The sequence below is a fragment of the Emydura macquarii genome, unplaced genomic scaffold (assembly GCF_026122565.2).
Source record: "Emydura macquarii macquarii isolate MOO-44397 ecotype Brisbane River unplaced genomic scaffold, CSIRO-AGI_Emac_v2 contig_3517, whole genome shotgun sequence".
In the NCBI taxonomy this organism is placed as follows: Eukaryota; Metazoa; Chordata; order Testudines; family Chelidae; genus Emydura; species Emydura macquarii.
This window is the reverse complement of record NW_027133654.1, coordinates 4,841,711-4,854,918: the sequence shown is the minus strand read 5'-3', so window position 1 is coordinate 4,854,918 and position 13,208 is coordinate 4,841,711. Positions and strand designations below refer to the sequence as shown.

At 44.3% G+C, this 13,208-nt stretch overlaps 1 long non-coding RNA gene across 1 annotated transcript; it reads left to right on the top strand.

Annotated features, from left to right (window-relative positions):
- The first annotated feature begins 1,079 nt into the window (after positions 1–1,079).
- LOC137145180 (uncharacterized) lies at positions 1,080–11,016 on the top strand. The gene is made up of 3 exons (XR_010917591.1): positions 1,080–1,113; positions 6,513–6,663; positions 10,728–11,016. It is a non-coding gene; the product is annotated as an uncharacterized lncRNA (long non-coding RNA).
- The last annotated feature ends 2,192 nt before the right edge of the window (positions 11,017–13,208 follow it).

The following is a 13,208-nucleotide window of genomic DNA, read 5'->3' as shown; positions in this document are numbered from 1 at the left end:
TAGGACAACCCACCTAGAGGCTTCCTTCATGGACACACAAAGAAGCCACAATAGCCATGACTTTTTCCAACATGACAAACCTGCAGCCCTAATAATAATCTAGATGAGCCCCACCTTGTGTCCAGAGTGTCAGGACATATTATGGCTTTGCACCGTTGTTGGCCAATTTAATTTCTCCTTCAATTCATCCCATTCGAGTCAACAAAATATAGGAGGTGTTTCAGGAATGCAGCGTTTAAAACAGAAGTTAACGCTTCAGTAATGTGAGTTCATGGATATATTTCTAGTAGGTGTAAACAGAACTTCAATAACTTCATAATTCACGGGACCCCAATGGGGCCTGCTTCACAGAACAACTTCACTATGGGTGAAATTCTGCAAACTCAGGTGAAGACCAGGTATATCCTGTATGGAGATTTGAGGGACAAAACCCATACCCTCTCCCAGTCTGCGAGCCGGCCTACAATAAAATAGCTGCCCCCTACAGTTTCAGTGTCTTTGTTCCCACCCACAGCCCACTCCCAGTAAGCAACCAATTGTCATCAGTCCTATGTGACACACTTCCCTGCATCCCAGTGGCAAAACCCCCACATCTGCTGGGCTGCAGGTAAGCAGCAGGTATTTCCTTGCTGTTCTCTCTCCCGGCTGCCAGGAGCTGCTGTGTTTCAGGCTGCTCCTCCTCCTCTGCTCTTTGTACTCTGCCCACTGCACCCTAGAGAGAGGAGCAGCAGCTCAACCAGAGCCGGGAAGATGTGGAGCGGGAGGAGGTGCATGGCTGGTTGCCTCCTGTTCCACTAGCAGGAAGAGGAAGCAGGACTCTATGTGAAGTCCAGGAAGGGTTAAAGGAGGACGGCATGGGAGAAGGAGCTGACAGTGCAGTGCAGCCTCTGCCCACCCACCACCGGCTGGCTCTGGGGCCAATCCTGGCTCGGCCAGCAGGGCCCCACCCCCAGGCTCATTTCCAGCCGGCGCTGGCTGTGCGCTGAGAGCTCGCAGGCAATGAGTGGGGGCAGACAGTGGCATTAGGCCAGGTGGGGAAGCTGGGAAAATGCAGCACCAGGTACTGGGTGGGCATGGAGGGTCGGTCGGTCACTCCCAGTGTGTGAGAGAGAGGTAGGCATGTGTGCGTCAACCTCCCATTTGTGGGGGTAGGGTAGGGGCGTGTGTGAGACCTCCCTCTCCCCCCCCACAAACACACACCCACTCACAGCTCCTGGCCAGCTCTGGGCACACACCCTCCCACCACACACCTGTAATTTTACCAGGGGTCCTCTATTCAGCATAAGGAAATATGGTCACCCTCCCTCTAGAGGCCTTTATCTTCCCCAACTCCCTCCTTCTTTCCCTGACTCCATCACTCACCCCAGCTCCTCCAACTCCCGCATCTGCCTGTGAGTGATATGGGCAGGGGAGGTAGTCTCTTACCACCCCCCACATCAACTGTCATTGGATGGGGAAGGAAGTACTCTGAGGTGGAAGTAGTGTCTATTGTTCTCTCCCCTGAGAAATGTTGGATGTGAGGCTGCCCAAAACATAGCAGCGAAGGCCAATGCTCACCTTCCCTCTAGCCTGTTTAGAGCAGATGTGGAGTAGGGGTCTACACAGGCAACAAAGGCCCATGAAAGGCTGCTCTGTCCTCACTCCTAATTCCCTGCACTGGTGTACAGCACAGGTCTTGGTGCAGGCTTGTCACCAACAGGTCAATCTCACCATATTGTGAACAAAATAGAAGCACTCACACTGCAATGCAATGCATCTGAAAATAAGCTGCAACTTTAATCTGATTCCACTATGGGTCCAGTTCTGAAATCCTTAGTCAGACCTTACTAGGGCAAAATCCCTAAGGAAGTCAATCAAGGGGAATTTTGCCCAAGGAGATACTCCAAGGTCAGGGCCTATAAACAGAATTTCATGTATCAGAGTTTACATAAGAGTGGGTTCCACTGTAATGCAATGCTTTTAATAACCAAGCAATTGTCTTTAGCTTTCCAGAGAATTTGTTTAAATTGAATTGACATCCTTATTGCAACAGCTTCTTGAAATGGTCAAGTGGAGGATAATAATAAAATGTGGATTAAGTTCACCTTGACTGTGAAGTCTTAGGAATTTGTGAAAATTTAGGAAGTTTGAGTAATGAGGAGCGTCTATTCTTACATAAATGACTTTACTGTGTTTTTGCTTACATGTAAGTAGCAAAGGAGTCTGAAATATTTCTTTTAAAACAAAATAAGGGGATAGAAAAACTACTTACCATCTTGTACGCAACAGAACATATACTATATTATATGATATTATTCTGAACTTGCCCTTAGTTTGTAGCAAATTCCTGCATGACAGAGAAGGAGAAATAGGGACCCAATTCTCCTCACTTGAAGTAAATCAAAAGTAACACCATGAAATTGCTCTCATGTGAACTCACTGTGAGAGGAAAATCATGGCCATTTATATTTAATACATGGTCAACTTGCATGAGCTTGTTTTTACATATTTCTGCTTATATTTAGGATTTTATTACATGTTCAAGAACAAACATGTTTTGCAAAACATTGATGTAAATGTAGTTGGTTGTGCTTGAATGTCTTCTGAAACAGAGTGATCTGCACTGGTTATTTTTTCCACATGTTGATATGTATATTATATTAAAAACATATTCTATCCACACAGTCATGCATTATGTGTTTTATAAATATTTTGCATAGCTGGAAATATGTTGTTCATATTTTCCAATGTGCAATATATTTGAACTAAATTCTGCTTTCCATAACACCATTATAAAAGCAGAGTAACTCCATTGAAGTCAGTGATCCAAATTCTGATCATTTAAATCAGTTGGGTCACTTGGGATGTAAGTTACTCTCGATTTACAGAGATTACAGAATTTAACCAGTTATCTTTCTCACAGCACTGCACAGTTAAATAGTAGAGTCCCCACAGCAGAGGTCCTATCTAGAAGATTCCAAGCAAGTTCATAGTCCAGTCTAGGAAGTGACGTGTTCTTTAATACTAAATACAAGATATATATTCATTAGCATCAGTGCCTTGCAGGGTTTACTGCCCTCCTAGTCTCTGACTCTGTTTTTCTCACACGCCTAGGGTGCTCCAACAGTCTCTGATGAGCCAATTACTATGAGTCAGGTATTATCATTCATCCTTTCTTACTCAGATCACCCCACCTTGTTGATGTAGTACTGATAAAGTTGATGTTACTGATGTTACTTATAAAGAGACAATTCAAATGAGATGATCACACATAATTTTAAAAATATTTTATTGATATAGAGGCTGGTGTACATAATTCCTAGCAATCAATTAGTAAAACTTGACGATTTTAAGGGTAAAATCCTGTGAAATTCACAGGGAGTTAAAAATGGCAGCTTATTTTCAGGACAGAAATCATCCTCTAATTTCAGTGCAGAAATAGTTTTTCCCCAGGCCATTCCATACTTCACATGGGGATTTCCACATTATTCCTATGCACAAAAAAAAAAAAAAAAAAAAAAAAAAATTAAATTAGGGTGGGGTTTGGCCTCTTATTCCAAATCCTCTGTTCCATTCCAAAATTAAGGCCCTGTCAGGCACAAAATATATTCAGCTCCAGATTAGAATGACTGGTGCACTAAAGCGATTGCAGACGCTACGTAGGTGGATGGTCACATGCTATATGCATGTTAATAGAAAGGTCACAAAGCAAAGAAACATTAAGTGGACGCTCCCTTTAGGATATGTCTTTCTACACCACATAACTCAAGAGGTACAAGCTTTAATGTACGACAACATCTTGGTTTGACAACAACTTGGTTTAACAAAACTCAAGAAATACTAGTGATAGATGAGTTTTTCCATAAAAAAACAAAAACAAGACGCCCTCATCCCCCAAAAAACAAGCCCACATCAAATTTGGAAAAGAACTTTGCAATTTAGTAACTCTATTAAATTCACAGGAAAAAAATAGCTCTTCAGAAATCAAGACCGTTACATTCAGTTTTTATTTACAATGAATGACAAAGGAATAACAATTGTGGTTTAGGTCTTGTTTAGTGAATGTGCTTTTGTGTGGTTAATTGCCAATTGTTATATGTCTTGATATAAATCCTCAGTATGACTTGTCTGAAGTTTCACTGACTCATGTATGTGTACCATTGCCCTTACTGGATAGAGTGTCAGACCTATCCAAGCGTGACTGACACCGTCACACTGTCGCAGGTGGACTGCGAAGGATAAAAGTCCTATTAGTTCAACTAATGAAGAGTCTCCTTTAGCTCACACATAAGAACATAAGAAAAGCCATACTAGGTCAAACCAATGGTTCATCTAGTCCAGCATCACAGGGAATGAACAGAACAGGTCATCATTAAGTGATCCATCCCGTCAGCCATTCCCAGCCTCTGGCAAACAGCAATTCCTGCCTATCCTGGCTAATATCGGAGACCTCCTGGACTACGCCCGGGGGGACTGGGTGGACCCCCACGCGCTGGCTCGGCGCATGGGGCTCTCCACCCTTCGAACCCCCCAGCGCGTACTCCAGGAGGTGAGGGCAGCCTTGCCCCCCACTGCTCACGCCTACCTTGAGCGGGTCCTGGGAGAGGGTGCTCCCCGCCCGCCCCTCAGCCCCGGCCCTCTGGCACTCTCCATCGGGTCCTGGCCCTGCGAGCCCACTCGGCCCCCCCTTCCCTACGCACCGAGCCGGCTGCACGATCTGCAGCCGGTCCCTTTCCGAACCGCGCCGAGAGACCACCTTACACGCTTGTGCTCCACACCCTTCACTTCCCCGCCCTCGCGTCCCACCCCGACACCAAATGGCGGGACCTGCTGCCACCTATGGAGGGCGGGGACCCCCGGTGGGCCAGCCTATATTCCACCTTGACCCCACGGCCCACCGGGGACATCAGTTGGCAGCTCCTGCACGGAGCTGTGAGCATGGGCGTGTTCTTGGCGCGGGTTCACCCCCCACCCCGACACCTGCCCTTTTTGCGGCATGAGGGAGACCCTGGCGCACGCGTACCTGGACTGCGCCAGGCTGTAGCCCCTCTTCCGGCTCCTCCAGAATCTCCTGCTGAGGCTCTGGCTGCACGTTTCCCTGCACTTGTTTATTTACGCACACCCCATCCGTGGCCCCACGAAGTCGCGGGACCTCCTCGTCAACCTCCTCCTGGCCCTGGCGAAAGTCGCCATCTTCAATACCAGGGAGGGGAGGTTGGCTGGGGAGGCGTCCTGCGACTGTGGGGCTATTTCCGTTCCCTTCTCCGTTCACGTCTCCGGGCAGAGTTCTTATGGGCAGCGTCCACCGGCTACACGGACACCTTCCGGGAGCGGTGGGCGCTGTCCGGGGTTCTCTGCTCGGTGTCCCCTTCTGGTTCCCTTCGTTTATACCTGTGACCCTCACGCCCTTTCCTGTTTTTACATTTGTTGTCCCATGAAATTAGTTGCTCTCTAGATCTGGTGGCTCCTCCCCTCGGGCTGGGGGAGGGGCCTTGAGCGGTGGCCGGGCTCACGCCCGCCCACCCACCCTAGTTTGCAAATAGGTATCCTGGCTAATAGTTATTGATGGACATATCCTCTAGGAACTTATCTAGTTCTTTTTTGAATCCGGTTATAGTCTTGGCCTTCACAAAATCCTCTGGCAAGGAGTTCCACAGGTTGACTGTGTGTTGTGTGAAGAAATACTTTCTTTTGTTCTTTTTAAACCTGCTACCTATTAAAACTCAAAGTGTAGTGGCCTGTCTATGTTGCCTGTGTGTGATTTAGATAGAGATGGAGTGTCAATTGTTTGTGGCCACTAATTTGTTAAAATAGGCTTTTTGCACAATTAAAGGAAAATAGTACCCATGGGTTTGGCCCCATTGGCCCTCTGTCATGATGGAGACAAGATGGGGCCAAAACTGAGTGACACTGAAACCCCATTGCACAAGCTCACAACACCATTCACTCACTGTTGACCCTACCACCCCTCCCCACCCCACCTCCATGACAGAGGGCTGGCAGGGCCAAACCTGAACCTTGCTGCTGCTGCTTTGGGCTCGCTTCTTTACCCGTCCCTGAAGAAGATTAGCTGGAACTTTGCTGCTTTCATCCAGACGCTGGATGGGGAGCTGCAGTGAGTGCCTGCATGGGGAGAGCTGGCTGGAAAAGAGACAGTGGAGTTTGCTTAGGGCCCAGTGATGGGTTAATCCAGCTCTGCTGGTTGGAATTACTCTACCCTCAGTCATGGTTCCATACTTTACTGACACAGTAGATGTGGGCATTAAAAGCCTAGACAAAAACTCCTTGAACCTAATCCTGACTCTTACACAGACTCCCTCTGCTTTGGGCAAAGCACACAACATTTCTGCCTCACTTTCCCCATTTGTAAAAGGGACTAATAATACTTACTCACCTACCTCACAGAGGAGTTTTGAAGATTTATAGCTTAATGTAAAGTGGCTGGAAGACAAAAATCCTGATGAAAATGTCAAGTATTACCATGACTGCCCACTATTATCTCCGTTTTTTGAGAATTGCTTTCCTTTTCACAGCTAAGGAAAAACATTCCTTTTGGTATGACACCATCAATGTTCTGCACTGCATTTCCTAGGATTTGGTCAGGAGATTCAGGACTACGAGAAAAGGAAACAAAATATGGTCCCCCTGACCATATTTAACTCACATCTCCCAGGAAATTATTTTGTAAGTACCTGACACTTGGTGCAATATGCTGTTGTCCCAAGGCAAAATGTTTGCCCTTTCAAAAGTATTTTCACAAGCCCCAGAAATAAGCTCTTTCTAACAGAGACGAGTAAGCAGGATCTGGAAGGAGTGTGACACCCCAAGCTTTCCTTCAGCTTGGTGGTGGAATTTAACCAAGAGATCTTGAGAAACCTGTCCAATACATCACTGGAATATCAACATTTAAAAATTCTGGAAAAAAAATGTCTACTGACCAAAATGTCTTCTAACTCAAATTAAACCTCAGATTTTAAGGTACAGTTCCAATATGACATGTTTAAAGAGCGACAGTCAGTACTGGCCACAGCAACATTATGCTTAGGTCAAGATCTTCAAATACACTGGAACTGCAATTGACAATGATCCCTTGGTTCACGGAGGGGTGGAGGGAGAGGGCTAGTGACTGGCTTGAATACTATAATACTAGTTGTACTGGGAGATAATTGGGTGTAAACTACAGCAAATGAGCATGGAATAATCAATTTAATAGTAGCAAATGCCAATATTATTGGGAAAAAAGCTGTTATTTTCCATCCTAGAAAAAACCGTTTAGCCTGTTATGGTTATTCTGAGCCTTCCCCCTCCCCCTCTGCCCCCCACCAGAAATTGTTCTCTCTCCTAGAAATTAGGAAGCGTTTAGCTATTGCATATGCCTTATAATATAATTAAGTGATTCATGCACATTAACTAGTTCTCCTGCCCCCACATTGTGAACTATTGTTTAACTTTCGTATGTGTCATAGGAATAATATAATGCCAGAGAATAGGATCTCACATGAGCTGAGCTCCAGGATTTGAGATTTTTAACCACACTGTAGGAGCCAGGTACCAGCATGTCTCCTGAATTTAAAAATCTTTCGGTTTCACTTGAGCTAGCAAGCAGATGATGCCAAATTTAAAAAGCAAAAACCACATAAAACCATAGAGAGAAGAGACCAGAACAGAGCTATCGTGGTTCCTCCTGCTTTACCAGCTCTCCATTGTCCGGTGTGCCACGGAGCCTGCATTGCAGTATGAGCTGCCCCACTTTGAACAAGTATTGTTCAAACCCAACAGGATCAGGACTAGTTTTAGGATTTTGAGGAAAGCTGGACAAAATGATTCTATGGGAATATTCCCTTAGTTTACTATCCCCACCCAAATTTAACAGAGACATTTTCAGTGAAGTGGGTGGGGTGAAATAGGGAGTCATCAGGCCCCAACAGTAGAGTATAGCTGCTCCTGTGCTCGGATTTATGTATACTGAAGCTGCCAATATTTGAATTCTTCTCTAAGGACATTTTCAAAATAAGCTGAGGACCTGGGAGCAGCCCTTTTGTCAGAAGGTTGTATACACATATTGGTGATTTTCAGGTTATTTTCTTTTCCTTTTCCTCTATTTACTTACTCATAGACTCATATATTTTAAGGCCAGAAGGTACCAGTGTGATCTAGCCTGACCTCCTGCATATTGTGGGCCTCAGAACCTCACCCACCCACTCCTGTAATAGACCCATAAACTCTGGCTAAGTTAGTGAAGTCCTCAAATCATGATTGAAAGTCTTCCAGTTACAAAGAATCCACCATTTATTTATTCTAGTTCATACCAGCAAGTAACCTAGCCCCATGCTGCAGAGGAAGACAAAAAGCCCTCAGGGTGTCTGTAAATCTTACCTGGGGGGAAATTCCTTCCCCATCCCAAATGTGGCCATCAGTTAGACCCTGAGCATATGGACAAAACCTACCAGCCAGACACTTGGGAAATAATTCACTGTAGTAATTCAGAGCCCTCCCCACCTGTCCCATCTCTGGCTGTTTAAGATATTTGCTACTAGCAGTAGCAGATGGGCCACATGCCATTGTAGGCAGTCTCAGAATACCACCCCCTCCATAAATTTATCAAGCTCAGTCTGGAAACCAGTTAGGGCTTTTGCCCCCATTGCTCCCCTTGAGAATCAGTTCCAGAACTTCACTTCTCTGATAGTTAGAAACCTTCATCTAATTTCAAACTTAAACTTGTTGATGGCCAGTTTATATCTATTTATTCTAGTGCCAACGTTGGCCCTTCATTTAAATAATTTTTCCTCTCTGGTGTTTATCCCTCTGATGTATTCACAGAGGGCAATCATATTTCCCCTCAGCCTTCATTTGGTTAGGCTAATCAAGCCAAGCTCCTTAAGTCTCCTCTCATAAGGTAGGTTTGTCTGATTACCCTACTAGCCCTTCTCTATGCTGATACATAGGTATAGAATTGAGAGTGGTCAACAATAAGTGATCAAAACAGTCACCCACATAGACAAATAAAATGTCTGCCAGGACACTACAGTAAAATGTAGGAGCACAAAATAAACGAACACAAATAAAATTCACTAACCTAAAAGCAGCATATATCCCTTCCTGCTTTTCATGCCTTCTCCCATTTCTGTATCCCATTTTTCTTTACTTCCACCACTGACTTGCTCTATCCATCTCCAGGTCATTTTTTTTCCATTTCATTTTATTGTATTTTTAAAATATGTCTTCCTTTTTCTCTTTTTGTCTGTCCTTTTCTGTTTCTTTGTAAAATAACATCTCTTTTCCTGCCCCACTCTTCTTCAGCATCGTTCCCATTTCCTCTTGACTGTCACTCCCTTGCTCATGCTGATCTTACATTCTCTCTTCATTCTTCCTCTCCTCTTTCCATGGCCTCCAGAATCTCCAGACTTTTGATGGTGCCACAGCCACACAAGCTACAACCATGAGAGTGAAGCTGAAGAGAATAAGTAATAGGCTGCAAAGCATGTTCTTGAGTGCCACAGTTGTCCAGTTTCATCTAACATGGGGAGATATTATTTTCATGATTAATTTTCATGGATTTCAAGGTCAGGAGGGGCTATTGCAATAGTTTAGTCTGATCCCCTGCATAGCACAGACCATAGGCCTTACCTCTGTTAATTCCTACTTCAAGTCCAATAGGTATGTTTGAACTAGAACATATCTTTTAGAAAAATGTCCAGTTTTGATTTTAAAATTTCCAGTGAATGAGAATCCACCACAATCCTTGGTAAATTGTTCCAGTGGTTAATTACCCTCATTGTTAAACATTTGTGCCTTATTTCTAATCTGAGTTTTTCTAGCTTCATCTTCCAACCATTCGATCTTGTTGTACCTTTGTCTGCTAGACTGAAGAGCCCTCTATTATCAAATTTATTTTCCCCAATTTGGTAGTTATAGACTGTGATCAAGTCACTCCTTAACCTTCTCTTTGATGAGGTAAATAGGGAGGGAGGGAGGAAAATCTGAGTCTTTCCAGTTTCTCAGTGTACACAGGTATGTGTGCTCCTCCCTCTGTTGTTCCTTTCTTGCCTTCCATGAGGAGAGTTGTTGCATCTGTTGAGGTTGGAGGCAGGGTAAGTTTCCCCCCCCTCCTCCCTTTCTCTGGCCTCCACATTTTCTCCTCAGTCTCTCTAGAGATCTTTGGAGGTGGGAACTGTTGCTGTAGCCTAGGGCATGTCTGTGATCCCTTCTTCCTCTGCAATCTCCGTGTATGTACCCTGGATCTGAGTCTGCTCCTCCAATGAGCTGCTCCTCCTTGTGGCTAAAGACTGCACTGGCAGCTAACCAGAGGATCAAGCTCAACTGCTGGCGAGCAGCCAGCCACTGGCTGCGGGGGGAGGGGGAAAGGGAGCGGGATGCTGATAGCAGTCCTAGTACCAGCATCAGAAACTCAAGGGGTCTTCTTCACAGCATTGAATCCACAGTGTGAGCCACTCCAAACTGAGCCAAACTCTTCCCAAAGATAACCCCACTAATGGCAACAAAGTTGCACTATGGATAAATGTGGCCCACTGTTTTAAAATAAAAGCCAAGATTAATGAGGATATAGGGATACCCATGAAAATCAATGGACCCAGAGCAACAACATTCACAAGTCCAATGCCTATGCAAGGTAGCATGCTTGAAATAGTCACACAGCTGATGAAACTTAGCTTTTCTACTTCATATCCTTGTAGATCATTCTCCTTCCCAGACTTGTACACATTTAATAATTCTTTCCACTCACACAGGGCCTAAAATTCACACAAAACCCTTCTGACCCATTGAAGCAACAAAGATGGAAAACCTGAGACACTGAAAGGACTCACCTTCCAGTGACTTGCCCCAGATCTCACAGGAAGTCCATGGCAGTGCCAGGAATAAATCCCAGATCTTCTGACTCCATGTCTTGTGGCTAATCCACAAGACCATCTTTCCTTCCACCCTGCCTGTGTTTGAACAGTACATTGACCTGACTGGAAGAGGAACACTAATGTAAAATAAATAAAATTCATTTGTTGAGCCAATTTTTAAAAAACATTTTCTTGTCATGGTTCATTGTTTTTTCTAACTAGACATTAGTGTGCGAGACAGCTTTCCTTTCAGAATTTTCCAGGAAGCACGGTTGTCTCCCACATGTTATGCTTAATGTAACTCAAATAAATGTTTGAGAAAATTCCTTCTAATTCAGTAAAATTGTGAGTTGGCAATGGTGCACTGGAAATGAGGCTGAAAGATACTTTTTTTTTTAAATTGTAGAGGAAAGTTTGGGCTTAAAACTGGCTGCTCAGGGAGTTAGAAACTCATGTAACGCATAAGGGATTTGGCAGGTCTGAACACAGAAATTTCCAGAAGTGTTTGCGTGGCAGCAGCTCTATGCCAATCCACATTTTTTAGCTATTCTGGCTAGCTGCCCAGCCTACAAGAAAGACTTGTATCTCCACACAGTTCACTGGCTTCCCTGATGAGTTTCCATACTGCATGGCAACATTGGATAATCTTATTTGTGTGCCAAAAAAACTCCTGCTACTTATATTGTTACTAAATACCAGATGTGCTTAATAAAGAGTAAGTGGAGCCAAACCTAGGGTAATCACATACCCTATCATTAACATTTTCTAACAACAAAAATGCAATTGGAACACCAGATTACTGTTTTGCTTTGTTTGCCTAACGCCCTATTACCGGAACCCCTAGGGTGATGGGAACAGAACACGGTAGGAGTAGACAGTTCTGGCACAGTTGATGACGTTGTTTACAATCACACCCCTACACATCTGAAACATGTGTGAGAAAGTAAAGGCTAAGCAGATTTCCTTTGCACTCAGCACAAAGACCGAGAAGGAAGGGAAAATTGCAGCAGGAAGTCTACAATGAGCTAGAAAGTAGTGGGATCATATTTCTTTATCCCATGGTGGGGGATAAAACAAAACAAAAGTATGGGCTTGATTCTGCATTCCTTGCACATCCAAAACTCCCCAGTGCACAAGGAATGCAGGAGTTGGCCTTGTTAGATTAAATTTACTGACAACCAAAATTCTCAAGTCCATTAAAAACATGTTTTTGTATGTGGCAGGCTCCCAATCACCACATAAAATGTATGCACATTAAAATGGGAGTTGCACATGTGCATATCCCAGGCTGACCAGACTTTGGGGGGAAAAAAGTTAAGTCATGCCAATGGCAACAGGCTTCTATTGTAAGAGGCACATGAAAGAGGGAGAGAGACAAATATACTGTAACATTTATAGATCCTCTATCACCAAAAGAAAAGTCCTCCTGAGATTCAACGGGAATACTATAGAAGCTGTGTCAGCCCAGTGCAAAGAGATGTCATCCTGATTGAAAATAGATATGGGTAAAAAGGCCAGCTTTTCCCCCACAAAGTTATCTGAAACTAGGCATTTTAATGAAATGAGTACAAAAAGTTTGACAGATATCAATATATTTTTATTTTGCATTGTTATCTGGATGCAAGGGGGGAGGGGAAAATCGGCAAAATGACATACCTGAAACTTACCAAGAAAACCACATTTTCAGTGTGATTATTTTTCATTTTTGGGTTGTGGAAAAGAAGATGACTGAGGACCAAGGTTGGTGGGAAGCTCATGTGTATTACTCATTATGTGGTGCAGCACTGAATACGAAACAAAGGCCAACAGCGGTCCCACTCCCCTGGTCCCTGAAGAGAAAACTCCCTTTGACTTCAGCGGGAGTTTCACCTATATAAAGATTGCAGCACTGGTCTCAGGATCGACAGCCAAATTAACAATGGGTGAACAGGTTACAATGTGTGTAGTCAGAGCAGTCAGAAGGCTAGAGGGTGAATGCCTTGATTCTTGATCTTACTGTTGTGTAACATGACTAAACACAAGAGTGCAGTAAAAGGTTCCTCAGCAGGGACAAAGAGGAAACCAGCACACAGAGGGAACACAAAGGCCTCAGTCCTGCAAAGGGATCTACACATGCATACCCTTCCTCCTATTTACTACAATGAGATGTAAGACGTGGGTTGTAAGAATCTGTGCTTTGCAGGATCAGAGTCAAAGCCCATTTCACTTAATATTTGATGACACTGGATTTTAAGACTGAAGCAAATTAAGGGTATTTCTACACTTTGAGTTGGGGCCAGCACGAGGAGACATAGCTCCAGCAGAGCTACTGTGGGTAACACACTAAAAATAAAGCATAGTTGCAGTAGCACAAGCGGCGGCAGGGGCTCGTCTTCTCTA